General features: G+C 51.0%; 1 long non-coding RNA gene across 1 annotated transcript; it reads left to right on the top strand.

Annotated features, from left to right (window-relative positions):
* The first annotated feature begins 2480 nt into the window (after positions 1 to 2480).
* LOC147698127 (uncharacterized) lies at positions 2481 to 3592 on the top strand. The gene is made up of 3 exons (XR_015299179.1): positions 2481 to 2718; positions 2820 to 3204; positions 3479 to 3592. It is a non-coding gene; the product is annotated as an uncharacterized LOC147698127 (long non-coding RNA).
* Positions 3593 to 12659: the final 9067 nt, after the last annotated feature.

Raw genomic sequence — 12659 nt, 5'->3', positions numbered from 1 at the left:
AGGTGATGGTCACAGGCAGCAGTCGGTGGTCAGCTCCGCAGCAGCAGGTGGAGGTGATGGTCACAGGCAGCAGTCGGTGGTCAGCTCCGCAGCAGCAGGTGGAGGTGATGGTCACAGGCAGCAGTCGGTGGTCAGCTCCACAGCAGCAGGTGGAGGTGATGGTCACAGGCAGCAGTCGGTGGTCAGCTCCGCAGCAGCAGGTGGAGGTGATGGTCACAGGCAGCAGTCGGTGGTCAGCTCCGCAGCAGCAGGTGGAGGTGATGGTCACAGGCAGCAGTCGGTGGCCAGCTCCGCAGCAGCAGGTGGAGGTGATGGTCACAGGCAGCAGTCGGTGGTCAGCTCCGCAGCAGCAGGTGGAGGTGATGGTCACAGGCAGCAGTCGGTGGTCATCGTAGAAAGTTTGCTTTTGCACATCACACATATATAGGGCCCAGTGGCCATGTCAGTGGCATACGGCGCCAGCCATTGGTCCGCCGTGAGAGCGTGTTTGGAATTGGGCCAATGATTGGCCCTGGTGTTGCGGTGAACACCATACGGTACTTGCAATTGGCCATCCGTGGCCCATGTCCACACCTCCCATTGGCTGCACTTGCACAGACCGTCACGCTCACACACCGGCAACTGCACGTGCTAGAGACCGGGACGGATGCATCATTTGCAACAAAGTTGTAAGAGTGGCGCCACCATGGCGGGGCACGTATTCGGCGGGGGAGGTGGAAGCCAAAACAGCCATAAGCTGATGTCCATGCACATGCCTCTTCATGACCCCCCTTACAGTGACATAGCATCAGCCAGCCTACACCGGCCGGCCCAGCTCTACCCACTACCGCCGTGCCAGGCCCAGCCCATGACCGCCGTTGTGGCCGTGCCAACTACCGCCGCTTCAGGCCCCCTCCACTACCGCCGTGCCAGACCTAGCCCATGACCGCCGTTGCGGCCGTGCCAACTACTGCCGCTTCAGGCCCCCTCCACTACCGCCGTGCCAGACCTAGCCCATGACCGCCGTTGCGGCCGTGCCAACTACCGCCGCTTCAGGCCCCCTCCACTACCGCCGTGCCCTGGCAGCCCTGGCACGGCGGTCATGGGCTAGGTCTGGCACGGCGGTAGTGGAGGGGGCCTTAAGCGGCGGTAGTTGGCACGGCCGCAATGGCGGTCATGGGCTAGGTCTGGCACGGCGGTAGTGGAGGGGGCCTGAAGCGGCGGTAGTTGGCACGGCCGCAACGGCGGTCATGGGCTAGGTCTGGCACGGCGGTAGTGGAGGGGGCCTGAAGCGGCGGTAGTTGGCACGGCCGCAACGGCGGTCATGGGCTAGGTCTGACACGGCGGTAGTGGAGGGGGCCTGAAGCGGCGGTAGTTGGCACGGCCGCAACGGCGGTCATGGGCTGGGCCTGGCACGGCGGTAGTGGGTAGAGCTGGGCCGGCCGGTGTAGGCTGCCTGATGCAATGTCACTGTAAGGGGGTCATGAACTGGCATGTGCATGGACATCAGCTTATGGCTGTATTGGCCTCCACCTCCCCCGCCGAATACGTGCCCCGCCATGGTGGCGCCACTCTTACAAGTTTGTTGCAAATGATGCATCCGTCCCGGTGTCTAGCACGTGCAGACAATTGGAATGTTGAACGCGGGCCGCGTATGGCCAGACGTCAACAGCGGAAGCAGTGCACCGCCATGGCGGCGTCAATGAGTGCATGTCAGCTGACGATGCACGATGCACTATGTTTAATTGTCTGCAGCTGCATGATGAGGGTTGTGTGCGTGATTGCGTGATTCCACACTTCATGCTCTATCCCATGGTTTCCATACCATGCCCATCGGTGTGCCACTAATGACCGTCACTTTTGGGTCATGTCACATGCCTTGTTGGCAGTGATGTTGAGGTGCAACAGAGCGCATTGGACATGTTGCAACACATCATGTAGCTGGTGGGTGCACATTGCTACGTCAATCCATGTTGTTGTGACAATCAGAGGTGTCACACATAGGCAAATCGTACACTGACAATTACATGTTGGATAGAGTGCGGTGACATGTCAGTGAGTTGCACAGACATGTGTTGTATGTGAATTGACTTCCATTCCATTTACTCCCACACAGGAGGGCTCAAAATGTCCATCGCCCATATACTGTGCTGGAGGACATGGTGGACGAGGAGGTGGTCCGGAAATTCAGGCTTGATCGACGTCGATTGCTGGAGCTAGTGAACAAGTTGTCTCCTCACCTGCAGCCGCGGAGAACTTATCCAGGCTCAATTTCACCCACCCAAAAGGTGATGGTGGCACTCCATTTTTTTGCAACAGGCACATTCCAGTACACTATAGGACATGCCGGGGGAATGTCACAGGCCATGTTCAGCACGGTACTCAAGGATGTGCTAACAGCCATGATGCTGTACAAGCATGAGTACATACATTTTCCACAGGCGGCAGAGTTGGCAGCGGTCAAGGCAGACTTTTATGCACTGGGTCGCATTCCACACGTTGTGGGTTCAATTGATGGCACGCATATTGCGATCATCCCGCCACGGGCACGTGAGCAGGTGTTTCGGAATCGGAAGCACTTCCACTCCCTTAACGTGCAGGTGGTGTGCCAGGCCGACAACATTATCTCACATGTGTGTGCAAGATTTCCTGGCTCTGCACATGACGCCCACATCATGCGGAGCAGCATAGTCCCACGACTGATGGCAAATCTGCGTCCGGCACAAGCCTGGCTTGTTGGTGAGTATGCTGTGGTGACTGGAGTGATATCTGGGTGGCTTGGTGTGGCCACATGTTCAAGTACTGATGTCTGTCTCTCTCTCTAATTCCCACATACACAGGCGACTCGGCTTACCCAAACAGGCCTTGGCTTCTGAGTCCAATTCGCAATCCCACCACAGCAGGAGAAATGCGATACAACGATGCCCATGGTAGGACACGTCGAGTGGTGGAACGAACTTTTGGCCTGCTTAAGTCTAGGTTTCGGTGCCTAGATAAGACTGGAGGGGCCCTGCCTTACGCACCTGGCAAAGTATGCAAGATTGTGATGGCCTGCTGCATGCTCCACAACCTGGCTGTGCGAAATAACATTGCACTGATCTTGGACCCAGATGAACAGCAAGTTCCTCGCCCTCCCGACCCAGCCATGTCGACTGATGAGGATAGTGGTGAGGAGGAAGGTGTGGACCAGAGGCGCCAGCTCATAGAACGCTACTTCCCTTGACTGTGAGTGTGCCCCTCTTGTGCTGCTTGTGTATGCCCTGTGTAGGTTTGCTGCTCTGGTGTCATTGTGTTGGGGATCATCTATGTGTTTTGTTATGTGATGTATGCATGTGTGTGTGTGTCTTCATTTATGAGTACATGCACTTCTCCATGATGTGTGTAGTGTCAGCCATTCGTGTAGTGATGTGTGTGGTTTGTTGTAAGTTGCACTGCAGTGAGTTGGGATGAGTGTGATGCTGTTTACTAACGTCTGTTTGCGGGTTCTATGTTTCCCTAGGTCACTCCGTTGCGGCATGATTCTGTACCTGTTGGATCCCTGAACCTGGTTACGTCTGTTTCTGATGCAATCATGTGAATAAACATGGAGGCAACACATCATTGAGTGAGTAAGTGGTATTTATTTACAGATTGTGCATAGGGGTAGGTGCATATTTACAAAGGAGTGAAGGGGTGGGGGAGTGACTGTCCAAGGTAATGGTGGATGAAATGGCCGTGCAGACACCACATAGGGTGGTGTGTGCCTACTGCAGCAGGCCTGTGGGAGGTGGGACCGGATACTTTCCAGGTAGGATCGGAGGCTCACGTACTCCAAAGAGTCACTGTCGGCTCTTCTTGGAGCGTGTGCCATGTGCTCCAACACTGCTCTCGGCGACTTCGTTCCTCGGACGGCCCCTCCGTCTTTGTGCCGGGACGGGGTCAGCTAGGGGCGCAGGCTGATCCGGTACCACATCCGCCGCCAGGGGCGCAGTCGGCGGTGGCGGTGTTGTGGCCGGTGCCGATGTTTGAGGGGGGGAGGGGGGGGGTGGTGTTGGCGGATGCCCTGGCGCTGAAAATGTCGACCAGTTGGCCAAGCCGCCTCTCGATGGCCCCCAACATGGCGGTGTTTTCCACAAAGTCCTGGTGGGCCCGGTCTGCATGTTCCTTGCTACGTGCATAGCCCGCCTCCACCCGGACTAGTGCTTCATGGCACTGTTGCACAGCAATCAGTGTTGTGTCATCTGCCCTTCTTTCCGCCCTGCTCCTGCCTGCAGGATCTGCCCTTGCAGTGGTGGGTTGCCTGACTGTCTCCCGGCGTGGCTGGGATGGCGCTGGCCCAGCGTTGGCGGCGGGGTTGGGCAGGGTGGCAGGGGCAGATGTGGTGGTAGTAGTGGTGGTGGTCGAGGTGGTGCTGGAGGCAGCTGTGCAGGTCCGAGTCGCCGGTGTTGTTGTGATGCCAGTGCCCGTTGTTGTAGTTGCAGGTGTGACCTGCGTGGCAGAGGTCCCTGGCTGGGTGCTTGGTCCGGCACCATCCTCTGCCCCGGAGTTGGCTGCACTATCGTCCCATGAGTGCTCGGAGTTTGGGGATGCTGGAGGCCTGGTGTCAATGGCGGAAGTCAGATTAGGATCCCCTGCAAAAGAATAATGTGATGATGAGTAATGTTGCCTATACGTGTACATGTATTTATGGTTGACATTCAGTCGGCATTGGCACACCCCCCACCCACCACCACCACCCTCTCTATGGACATGGGGGCCTGTTGGAAGTTGTAGTTCCGACCCCTCACACACCCCACCCACCACCACCACCACCCTCTCTATGGACATGGGGGCCTGTTGGAAGTTGTAGTTCCGACCCCTCACACACCCCACCCACCACCACCACCACCCTCTCTATGGACATGGGGGCCTGTTGGAAGTTGTAGTTCCGACCCCTCACACACCCCACCCACCACCACCACCACCCTCTCTATGGACATGGGGGCCTGTTGGAAGTTGTAGTTCCGACCCCTCACACACCCCACCCACCACCACCACCACCCTCTCTATGGACATGGGGGCCTGTTGGAAGTTGTAGTTCCGACCCCTCACACACCCCACCCACCACCACCACCACCCTCTCTATGGACATGGGGGCCTGTTTGAAGTAGGACTAGTGACCCCTCACACACCCCACCCAACACCACCACCACCCTCTCTATGGACATGGGGGCCTGTTGGAAGTTGTAGTTCCGACCCCTCACACACCCCACCCACCACCACCACCCTCTCTATGGACATGGGGCCTGTTGGAAGTTGTAGTTCCGACCCCTCACACACCCCACCCACCACCACCACCCTCTCTATGGACATGGGGGCCTGTTGGAAGTTGTAGTTCCGACCCCTCACACACCCCACCCACCACCACCACCCTCTCTATGGACATGGGGGCCTGTTGGAAGTTGTAGTTCCGACCCCTCACACACCCCACCCACCACCACCACCCTCTCTATGGACATGGGGGCCTGTTGGAAGTTGTAGTTCCAACCCCTCACACACCCCACCCACCACCACCACCCTCTCTATGGACATGGGGGCCTGTTGGAAGTTGTAGTTCCGACCCCTCACACACCCCACCCACCACCACCACCCTCTCTATGGACATGGGGGCCTGTTGGAAGTTGTAGTTCCGACCCCTCACACACCCCACCCACCACCACCACCACCCTCTCTATGGACATGGGGGCCTGTTTGAAGTAGGACTAGTGACCCCTCACACACCCCACCCAACACCACCACCACCCTCTCTATGGACATGGGGGCCTGTTGGAAGTTGTAGTTCCGACCCCTCACACACCCCACCCACCACCACCACCCTCTCTATGGACATGGGGGCCTGTTGGAGTGCTTTAGAGGTTGGTGAGTATGTGGACTGCATGCAAGGCTGGGGTATGTGGGATGTGTCTTCAGAGTTGTGTGGCCCACACCGTGTTGTTGTGTTTGTGGTGGTTGGTTGGTACTTACCAGCCTCTTCTCCATCAGGGAGTCCATCGAGGGTGTCAGGGTGCAGGATGGTCAGCACCCTCTCCTCCCACTCGGTGTATGGTAGGGGCTCCGGGGGGGTTCCACCGCCGGTATGGTTGGCCCGGAGGAAGTTCTTGGCTCTTATAGACTTCACCCGGGTCTTCAGGTCGTGCCACCGCCTCTGGATGTCAGCCTTGGTTCGCGGAACGCTCCTGGAGGCATTGACCCTGGTCACGATGCGGTCCCACAGGCTGTTCTTCCGAGCTATGCTCGTCTGCTGCACGAGGGACCCGAAGATGTGGGGTTCCACACGAAGGATCTCTTCCACCATTACCTTGAGCTCGGTGTCGGAGAATTTGGGATTCTTTTTGGGTGCCATGGTGCTCGGGGGGTGTGTTTGTGTGGAGTGCGGAGGTGCTGGTGTGTGCTGTTTGGGTGTGGTGTGGTGGGTGTTTGTGTGCAGGGTGTCTTTGGGTGTGGTGTGGTGGGTGTTTGTGTGCAGGGTGTGTTTGGGTGTGGGTTATGTGTCTGAATCAAATAGTTTGCTGTAAGTCAAGTATTGTCTCCTGCTGTCAGCTATGCTGGGATGCAGAGGATTTCAGGAGTGGGTGGGAGTCAATTTATAGTCTGTGTGTTGGCCCTGTGTGAATGTTGATTGGCAGTCAGGTGATAGGTGGGTGTGTTGTAAGGTGTGGTCTATGCAGTTCTTGGGGGTGGGTACTTGTGTCTTGTGTTTGGTTTAGATGTGTCAGGTGGGTTGTCATCCATTTTGCTGTGTTTGGTGATGGATTCTGTCGGTATGAATGCCATTTGAATGACTGTAGGGATGTTGGACTTCCGCTATGGTGCCCCGTTTCTCATTGCATTGCTACCGCCGCGGACGTGGATCGCGGTGGCTACCGGGGTACTTGCGGAGTTATCCTAATTGCGGACACGGAAAGTACGCAGGTATCGCGGGGGAGGTTGTTGTTCTCCTGGTCATGTGCGTACGCGGCGGTCGGTGTTTTGTGGGTTCCGTCCGCATGCCGCGGAATCAGGTGTACTTCGACCGCCGCGGACGGGGATTGTTGTGCTCCGTCCGCCGCGGTCGGCGTTTCGGTCACATTTGATCCTAATCGCTAATGCGTTTTTTCCGCGGCCAGGTCCGGAGTATCTTGACACCTTCCACGGCGGACGGACCACGTTTCCGTCCGCCATCCTAATCGGCCCCTAGATGTTCAATAATTTTACCTAAGCGGTTGGCAAAAATTTTGGCATATGTTTTTGAATCAGAGTTAATCAATGAGATTGGCCGATATGATGTTGTTAATTCGGGTGGTTTATCCTTTTTCAAAAAAATAGCTATATTGGTTTGTTTCCATGATTCAGGGGGTTTTCCGTGCCACTGAATCCCTAAAAAAAGATCGTACAGAAATGGGATAATTACTTTGCCCAGTATTTTATATAAATCTAGGGGTATCTTGTCTGGTCCCGCTGCTTTCCCTGCGGCTAATTCGGCTATTGCCAGCTCTACCTCTATTCTGGTTATTTCCTTATCTAGTTCTTTCTTTGAGTTTTTATCTAGGGTTTCTACCATATTTGTCTCTCTGAGCCAATTATCTAGGAACTCTTTAGTTTCATCAATCGATCGTTTATCTTCATTATGATATAGTTTTTGGTAATAATCCTGAAAACATGTAGCTATATCTTTCTGGGTGGTGTATCTCTGATTACCGTAATCAATACCTTGTATGAAGTTTCGAGATTGATTTTGTCGAGTTCTTAAAGCAAGGTGTCTCCCTACATTTTCCCCAGTCTCATAGATTTTATCTCGATTGGCTTGGAGAGTTTCCGCTGCTTTTTGAGTTAGATCGTTATTTATCTCGGCTTTGAGTATTAAGATCTTTATAAGAGTATCATCAGCCTGTACTCCTTGGTGTAGTTGATTGGCATGTATGTGTTCTAGATTTATTAGTTTATTAGTTAGCTGCGTATGTATCTGTTTACGTTGTTTTTTATGGCTGGCAACAAAAGTGGCTGTCTCCCCCCTTAATGCAGCCTTGAAGGTGTCCCAGACGATCATACGTGAAGCACTATATTGATTTATGTTGAAAAACTCCTGTGTCCATTGTGTAATATGTGCTCTGTATTCTTGATTAGCCAGTAGTTTTCGATCAAATGTCCATTGTGGATAAACTCGGTTATATCCAGGAGCCTCGAATGTAATATGGAGAGAATTATGATCTGAAATTGTCTTGGGGGCTTTAAAAATAAGAGCGTTCAGGGCAATATCCATGGTTGTGAATATAAAATCTATGCGTACATATTTCCTGTGGGGATACGAGAAGTAGGTGTATCCCGGGTCATTTATATTTTTTAAGGACCATATGTCTCGAAGATTATAACTGCGAATCAAATTTAGTACCGCCCTGAATACTCTCGGCTTTCGACCTGTATAGTTGTGATGACTCTGATGGTATTGTGGTTGAGTGAATGTTAAATTAAAGTCTCCACAGAGAATTAAAGTGCCTGACCATGATGCTAATTCTAATTCTAATTCAATATATAGTGCAGGATCATTAGGATTAGGGCCATAAATAGAACAAATAGTAATGCCCACATCTAGTTGAACAATGGCCCATCTACCATGGATATCAGCTTTTTTGAGTGTTGCGGTGCCTTGCCTTGTTCTTGCTAAAATTGCCACTCCTCTGGTTTTCGAAGTTTGTGTGGTTGAAACCAATAAATTAAAGCCTGGTATTTTTAGGTGGTTTATCTCTCCTATGGGAATATGGGTTTCCTGTATACATATGATATCCCAGGAGCTTTGGACCATTAGCTGGGTAAATTGGGCCCTTTTTCCTCTGTCGTTGAGACCTGCCACATTCCAGCATCCTAAGTTTAGCTTCCCCATTTAATTGTTTTATGATTTGGGCTGTATTTGTGAACCTTACATAGTATTGGGTTATTCCTCAATATTCCTTTAGTAAACTCGAGCCTGCTCATTTTAAATTGCTTTTTTCCCCCCTTAGCCTGTCCACCCTGTGTCCCACCCAACACACTTCCCTACCCCTCCCCCCCTTACACTCCCAGACCTCCCAAACAGGGCAATGAGACTCCATAAGAGTCTGTAGTGATGGAATAGCATATTCCAACCAGAGCCCGCGAAGCATGCAATCAATAGTGTTCAATATAACAATATAGGAAAAAATCAAAAGTGAGGAAAAATATAATAAGAGAAAGAGAAGATAATACCATGAATCATATCTTAGCTAATTCATAAATGGTTACTAGAGCCAGAGAAAACATTACAATAATCCAGTAATATCCCCACATCATTGACTAATTGTGCTTGATGTGTTGTTTTTGAATCTTTCATAAACTCTCTAAGTACTCTTTAGCCTTGATCTCAGATGTAAAAAAAAATTGTTTGACCCTTGTAGATTACTTTTAACTTTGCTGGATTGTTCAAGTATACCACAGCCTTCTTTTCTTGAAAGGGCTTGATGAGCTGTCTGAGACGCCATCTCCTTTCAACTGTCCAATGGCAAAAGTCAGGGCGTACAAAGTAGGATATAGAATCCTTGCTACGATGCTTATCGGGTGTAGCTTTTTCTGATATGGCTTGTCGCAGCAGGAAGTTCCCAAAATATACTAGGATTGCTCGTGGATATTTGCCTGTAGGTGCCGTAAGTTTTATAGATATAGGAACCCTATGAGCATGCTGCACCTCTTAGCTCCAGTCCCATGTATTAAGCTCAGGAAGGGTGTCACGAAAGAGTTGTATAATAAAGGAGCGACAGTCTTCACCCTCCACTTTTTCTGGCACCCCAAGAACACGTAGGTTATTTCTACGGAGTCGATTTTCATAGTCTTCTAGCTTCCATCTAATATCGTGAAGCTGTGTTTCATTTGCTTCAACTCGCTCATTTGTAGCGGCTGCTTCTGTTTAGTTTACTACAATCCGATCTTCAATGTCATTTAGTCTTTCTGTGAAAGCACCCATTGTCTTAGAGAGCTTACGAATTACACTCTGAACCTTCTGCAGACCTGCTCGGGCTTTGCGGCTGTCTTTTGAAGTCTCCTTCCGGTGAGATGCTATAGCTTGCAAAACTGTTTCCATCACTTGTGTCAGTGTAGCTCCTGGCGGCTCAGATTGCTCTCTATTTGGAATCTGATCTGCGGCTAATGTTAAAGATTTTGTGACAGGGATTTGAGTCTGGTTAAGGGTCAAAATGGTCGGGTATAGTCCCATGACAGCTCATTAGCTCCATGATGTCCAGCCTTCTTCTTTTTGAGTATAGTTCTTCTCCTATCGCGCTGCTCTTTTGGGGGGGTATGGTCTGAGTCAGAACTTATATTGGAGTCTATATCATTCTCAACTTCATCTACTTCATCGAGTTCATCCATGTCCCCAGACCAACTAATGTCTTCTGAAAAGGAGTAGAAATCAGTTATATCCCTGTCGGCTTCCAATACCTCATTAGAGTCTAATGGATGATCATTTCCCACCAAACTGGCTTTTGATGTATCTTCATGCAATACGTGTGATTTTGAAGCCTCTGCAGCCTCTGCGGCCTCTGCGATATCCTCTACAAGCTCGGTCCCCTTAGCAGTAGCTTGTGGTTTATCAGGCCGTGCTTGTAATTCTAAGTGCAGGTCAATATTAAGGTCCACATTTAAATCAGATGCCGCATTCAAAGGCAGAGTATCTAAGAACATTTCGCTGTTTTGTTCTGCATTCAACTCGGGGTCATAATTAGCGTCTCTATTGCTATCATTGCCAGTAGGGGTGGGAGTGTTAGCTGACCCAGCAAGTTCAATAACATCAACAATGTCAACAGCAATGTCTGTAGCCGCGGGCGTTTTTATTTTCCTCTCTAGAGGGTCGACGCTCGCTGTAGTATCAATGGAAATACCGCCAACCCCCTGATTATACAGAGCTGGTGTATCAAAAGAAACAGGAGCAAGATGAAGTGCCCGGCTTACCTCCGTGGTCGTAGTAGCAGGTCTCTCGGGTCTCTCGAGAATAGAATCAGTCGCTTGCTCTTCAGGCGACTCAGGCGGCTCAGCCACATTTTGCTCATTAGTCTTTGTCAAATCTGCTACATCTACCTCCACCACGTTATTTTCCACGTTATTTTCCACAACCCCTTCGACTGCTGTCCTCGTGTCTTCTCCAGTAGGGATGGAGGAAGGCTTCTTCTGGTTACTTTGCTGCAACGGTTTAGTCATTTGTTTCTGACTGGCAGCGCGTTGTAGCATTGTAATCACCGTTGCGGATTTTGCTGATAGAGGCGCTGCTGGAGTTTTGCTGGAGGTAGCTCTTCGGACCGGTGTCTTCTCAGGTGCTGTCTCAGCTGTGGTGTCATGCTGTTCTCCACGCGTAGCACCACGCCTAATGCCTGCTTCCTGATCCCGCAAGGCTTGTCGTGCTGCCCTTGTCTTGGCAGCTGCAGAAGCTACGGCAGATGCATTTTTTGGGGCCATTGAACACTGTGAGTGCTGCGAGCACTGCGAGCACTGAGTGCCAGCGGAGTAAACGGAGTTCCTTGGTGCTTCGAGATCGGAGCTGGCTTCAGAGTTCTCGGAGTTTGCAGAGTACGCGGAGTTCAGCCGCCGTGGTAGCCAGCGATCATCTGATGAGGGGCGGTTACCGATTAGCAGCCGCAGAACTGAGTAACCGATTGCCGAGGCTAGGAGGGAGAGCGTCGCCCTTGCGGGGATCAGGCAATCCGCAGGTATGGTCCTTGAGTAACCACCTTGTGTTGATACTTGTGAAACTTGGTCTGAGCTCGACATCTTCTTGCAGTAGTTAAGGGATATATATTAATCTCGGCAGTAGAGTTCTTATCTCAACTTTCTCTCTAGAGTAGCGGGTTGGTATAGCGGCATGCTCCGCTGCTCTGGTTAGCGGCTGCTACCAGCGTCTAGCCTGACGCCGCCATCTTGCCCGCCCCAGTGATTGCAGTTTCTGCATGGAATCGTTCCTTTGAATTCAGTGATAGTGGGGTAAGAAGTTTCTAAGAGTTCTCCTAGATTTTTAGCTCTAGTGAAAGCAAAGATAGGATCGTTGTCAAAAATCTTGTTGAAATCGGGTTCTATCCTAAGGATCTCCCAATGTTTTTTGATGATCTGCTTGAATTTGTTACTGACTGTTGAATATTTAGAAACAACGGTGATTGAATCCCTTTTGGGTGTGGTCATGTTAGACAGTAACTCATCTCTGGATTTAGTCTCACATCGTTGTTTGGCCTGCTCGAGGATCTGGTCTGGGTACCCTCGGGTTTTGAATCTCTGTATGGTGGTGCGAATCTCATTCTCAAATTGATTGACATCGGATGTAATCCTTTTGGCTCTGATCAATTGACTGTATGGCAAGTGGTTTTTCAAAGGTTGTGGGTGAAAGCTCGAATAATGTAATGTATTATTCCTGTCGGTTTCCTTTCGGAATAAACTAGTCTTAAATCCTGTGGTGGTGTTGGTGATCTTGACATCGAGAAAGGTTATGGATTCTGTTTGAATTTCGTGAGTAAATTGAATTCGCTGGTCAATGGTATTGAGTTGAAACAGTTTTTCCTGCAGAACGTTTTGTGGGCCCTGCCAGATTAAAAAGATGTCATCTATGAACCTTACAAACATTTTCAGGTGATCGGTCCATTCTGTCTTGTTGAGGATGTGGTCTTCTTCAAATCTATGCATGAAAATGTTTGCGTAGG

The sequence above is a fragment of the Lissotriton vulgaris genome, chromosome 8, assembly GCF_964263255.1.
Source record: "Lissotriton vulgaris chromosome 8, aLisVul1.2, whole genome shotgun sequence".
NCBI classification, from domain to species: Eukaryota; Metazoa; Chordata; class Amphibia; order Caudata; family Salamandridae; genus Lissotriton; species Lissotriton vulgaris.
This window is presented reverse-complemented; position numbering and strand designations above follow the sequence as displayed.